This window comes from Arachis ipaensis, chromosome B09, assembly GCF_000816755.2.
Source record: "Arachis ipaensis cultivar K30076 chromosome B09, Araip1.1, whole genome shotgun sequence".
In the NCBI taxonomy this organism is placed as follows: Eukaryota; Viridiplantae; Streptophyta; class Magnoliopsida; order Fabales; family Fabaceae; genus Arachis; species Arachis ipaensis.
The window spans coordinates 141,864,024-141,869,379 of NC_029793.2; positions in this window are offsets into that span (position 1 = coordinate 141,864,024).

Genomic DNA, 5,356 nt, shown 5'->3' on the forward strand with positions numbered 1-5,356 from the left:
GGGGGTTTTCGCACGTTTAAAAAGTAGGTGTGCACAATAAATTTGTTAGTCAATTTAGATTAAGTTTGAGCAATAAATAAATTAATTAATTAAAAATGGGCCTCTATAGAAAAGAAAAATTAAAAATGTGTGAACCTTTTTAGGAATACAAGACCAAATAATAAAAAAAATCAATTTCCTAGTGTCTATTATTTGATGTTGAATTTTTCTTTAATAATATTAAAAATTTATTCATTTTTATATTTTAAATTAAATATTAACTATTTAAACTTTTTTTATTAATTAAATATCAAATTTTTAAATTCTATAACAAACACTATAAGAAAAAAAATTTTCTTTCTCATATTTTGTTATTATTAATAAATTATGAACAATCTTAAACTCCACAGATCACAATACACTCAAGGTCACTATTAGAAGCACCATTTATTAGGTACTTATTAGGTATGCAAGTATAAGTATCTATTAATATTAAGAGAGATGTATACAGTAGTTAGATTATCGTTGTGCAATTGTTCTTATAATTAATATTTTGGCTTTTTATTTTTTAGTCGATATTTTTGTTTTATTATTTTTTAAAAGACAGTGATGTAATTTAATTTAATTTAACTACCAAATTTATAGTCAAAATAGTTTCTTTTAAAAGAATACATATAAATAATTTTCATCTTTAAAACTATAAATAATTAGTCTAATTAGTTATTATACAAATCAATCTTATTTGTCTTGTTAACGTTAAATCTATAATATTCTCTAATAATATTGAACCGATTTGATTCTAAATTTAACTAATATTGTCGAATTTATTTTATAAATGGATAGACATATTATTCCCAAAACCCATTTTTATATTTTGAATTATAAAACTTTGACGATTTTATATGAAAAATGTAATTTTTTTTTTGGTAATCAATGCAAATTTTATTTAAGAGTAAGAGAAATAATCAATATCAACATAAAGTCACAAAAAAACAATCAACAACATGGACATAATCACATAAATATACTAATGAGCCACTCAAATTTTTTTGTTTTTTTTTTTTGTGTTATATGAAAGTAAAAGATCTAACTTCTGCAAAACACAATTAATAAAAATGATAGTGGGATCACTTAAAAAAATGATAGTGATATACTAAACCATGATGGGTGTGTGAGTATATATATTTCCTTATAACAAGATATATCCTTCGTTATATTTAATGTAACTTCTAATTTAAATTTTTTAAAGAAGGCAACATTTCTGTTTATTTAGGTTAAGTGTTATGAATTTATGACATGATCGGAGAAATTTGTTGGCCATAAACTTTTAGAGGTTCATTATTTATTTATTGCTCAAACTCAAGCTAAACTGATTAACAATTTTACTGTATATAATCCACTCCTAAATTGCATGAAAGTTTTATGAGAATCCAAAGTCAGGTCCACAAAGAGATAAATTAAAATAATATAAAGCATTATAAAATACATTTCTTTTAATGAATCATTAACGTGTTTATTTTAAGATTAGGGCTAAGTATATCGAGAACAAATACTGTCATTTGTGGGTTCTGATTATATTAATTATTTATACTGGAATCAACTGTGATAACTTTATTGGGAAAGTTACTTTTATAGGACACGCGTAACACAAGGAGAATGACACCTTATTTCATTAGGTGAGGATGGATTTTAATTTCAGCTTCATAGAACTTTCTGAACAATAATCATGAGAGAGAAATAGTTTGTAAATATTAATTATCTTGTCACCAATTTTATTAGCATGATAGAAAATGGCCTTTTTATATGTCTTGTTACTCACTTTATCTCTTTCATGAAAAAGAAAAAATAAAGAAACATATCAGCATCTAATTGCATAATCTAAAAATAATATAGATAAAATAATAATTATACCTAGAAAATTAGGATTAGAGAACAGAGGAGTACATACATGAGAGTACATGGTATTTATTCAGTACTTCGGATTTCGGACGAGTTGGTGGAGCTCTAGAAGTGGAATGGTAGGAACCAGCCTTAGTCTGGGTCTAGGTGAAAGAGGCAAAGACTTCACGACTTCTCAAGTTGCTGCGGTATGAACAGGGGGTGCCACCTGCAATGACATTCCGACGCTCAAGTCAGAGATAGTGCAGATGGTAGAGAGAAAATAAAGGAGGTAGTGACGTACCTTGGGGAGGGGTAGGGCCCTCCCCCTATATACCTCGTGCCTAGGGCGGGTCTCACAGGTATGGACCTGCCTTCCAGAAAGTTTCCTTTCCCCCCAGCTGTTAGGTGCTGTGCTGGAGGGGTGGAGACATTGGGTCGGTCTCCCAGATCGGGTCCGAGGACCTTGCCAGGCCGGTCGCCCAGGTCGAGGTGTGGTGCTTGCTGGGCCAGGCCGGAACAGTGCCCCCACGCGCCAACTGCAGTCGTGAGCGGCGTTGTTGGCGCGTTATGCTCTCCTTCACGTGTCGTCGCCTGGTTGGGCTGTTGCTTGGTTGTGGTGAGGACGTGCACCCTACGCACGAGTGAGGCTCGTCGCCTTGAAGGAACGTCTCACGTCACCTCGATTTTCGCGTCGGGCATTTAATGCCCTTGATGATTAATTTAAACCCCGCGTAAAAAGTCTATTATACCCTTTGTATTTCGCGCTTCTTTACGCGTCAGTTTCCTTTTGGTTTCCCTTTGCTTTCGCTTTTACTTCTCCACTATCATCACACCTCTTTCGTTTTCTCTCATCTCTTTCCAAGTTCTTTGCTGCGAATCCCTGCTTTGTCCAAATTTTCCCTAGTTTTCAGCCTCCTTCGATCATTACTATTATCCTGGTAAGTTCATTTTTCCCTCTCTTAATCTGGATAGTTTTACTCTGCTGTTATGCTATTTGCTTTTCCATTTCGATTTTGCATGCGCATTGTTCATTTGGTCGAGTGCTTGAATAGTTTCAGTACATAGGCATTAGGGGGGTAACCATTCCAGGATTTTGATGTTTAGGCTTCGGTTTTGAACATAGATTTAGGCTTTGCTTGACTGTAGGCATTGAGTAGGCAAAATGTAGTTTCTGGCGTTAGCGCCGATCTTCCAACCTCATAGACTGACTTTGAGTGGTGCCCCCACTGTAGGTATGGCCCAGCGTCCTGTTATGAGGGTTTCCGCCGCGAAAGGGCAGCCCTACGACCGATATGCCTGGGTGACCTCAGATGTGAAGGAAACCCCTAACTAAATGACCCTAGAGGAACTTACCGAGTTCCAACAAGCCGAGTATCTCTGTGGAGGGAGCAACGAGGAAGCCAATTACGAGGTTTTCATCCCTGTCGTAAACGAACGGATATTCCAAATAAACCTACACTCTCCCAAGGTCCCCAACTGGATCTGGATGTATAAGGCGATGTTCACCCACATGGGGGTTCGCATCCCCTTCTCCCCCTTTCAAATGGCATTGCTTAACCGCTGTGATGTGGCGCCATCTCAGTTGCATCCGAATAGCTGGGCTTCTATCCGCTGTTTCAAGATGGTTTGTGAGTATTTAAAGCTACCGACCTCTGTCGAGGTGTTTTTATTTCTTTTTTCCTTGACGAACCCTTCTAAAGAGGGGAAGGCCAAAAAAAGCTTCATGTCTTTCCGGTCAGCCCAAGGTCGGAGGATCTTTGGCCTGTTTGAGGATTCGTACCATGGTTTCAAGGATAAATACTTTAAGATTCGTCTGGCTGAAGGTTGGCACCCATTCTCGTTGACGTTGGAGGGGGAACGCCGCATCCCAACCTACTGGAGTTTCGGGACGGAAGCTAACGCCTTTACTAAGGTGATGTACAAAGGGTTATCTCTGAAGAACAAGACGGTCGCCGACGTGTTGTTGACTATTTTCGGGAAGAATTATGTTAATCCCCATCTCCTCATGGGTGATCGGGATATGACTAGGAGTTATACATGTGAGTAGTCGTTTAGTGGTGCACTCGTGTTTGCTATTACCCTTGTTTTTTCAACCGGTTTAACGACTAACAAGCTTCCATGTTTTGTTTCAGTATCAATGGCTGGCGAGCAAGTTGGGCTTGATGCTTTGTTTAATACATTTCTTGCTGGTGGTAGCGATGATGACTCTACTACTCATAACAACGAGGTGCCTTCCAATTATGCCATCGAGGCCGAGGCTCAGTTCCAACCTACCCAGGGGGAGGTGATTGTGACCAGTACTGGTCCGAGTCCCCGACCAGAGGTTGAGGTGGAGGGTGAAAGGCCTGAGGTGGTTGTTGTTGACAACCCGAGAAAGAGGAAACCGTCTTCTAGCCCTGAGGGAGTCCTCACAGTGATGGAGAAGAACTTCGATGCCGGGAACTTCATTAATTCCCAACTGCTTCCCAGCACGGAAGACTTCTTCCATGGTGGGGATCTTTTCTCGCAGGCCAGATGGATGTACCGTACCTTGCTCCGGGGAGCCGTTATAGCGAGAAAAGCATAATCCGCCTTGGCAGGGGCACGGTTGTTGGAGAACAAGCTTCAATCATTTGTTCAGGCTAATAACAAGTACAAAGTTGAGGTCAAGTCGCTTCAGACGCAGCTAGCTGACGCTGAAGAGAAGATTAAGATTTCCGACGCTGCCGTAGTGCAACTTACTGAGCGGGAGCTTTCCTTGGAGGGTCAGCTCAGCGTAGCTCAAGGTCGGGTGAAGGAGCTCGAGAAAGAGCGCGATGAGGCTCTTTCGTCGGCAGCCGCGGCCAAGACCGAAGCAGCTAATTTGAAGAAGAAGTATAAAGAGACCGTGAAGCAAGGTAAGAATGCCATCCTGGTAACCGAGGAGTCTATCAAGGCTCAGGTGAAGCTGCTAGCTCCCGACTTCGACACCTCAGCCGTTAGCATTTTCAAGACCATCAAGGATGGCAAGATTGTTGATATCCCGGAGAAGTGATGTAATCTCACTTGTATTTTGTTTGGATCTTTTAATTTGTACATCTTTGAATACTTTAGTAGTTTTAGCGAACTTGTTTGTCGTTTTATCGGTATACAACAAACTGCTTGTTCGCCGCTTTGTCGGTAATTAACTTGCTTGATGTTTTCTTACTGTTTTATTGGTAATTAGCTATTCGTTTATACTTATTTACCATTCCGTTGGTAATTAACGAAGCTAGATCATGGCTTTTACCGTTTTAGTGGCCGTCTATTGTGGCGTTTGCTACTTCAGTGGTTCCCGGGGTGATCATCCCGGGATACCGTGTCTTAAGGCGTCAGTTACTTCTACTTGGCAAAGTGACTTGATTAATTTGAATAAGTATGAAACAATTAACATCAAAATAGGAGATGACGAATTGCAACTAAACAACTAATGGCAAATAATCCAAACATAAAGTAATACGGGTCATATTAAACCGGTCAAACCGGCACTAGGAATAGA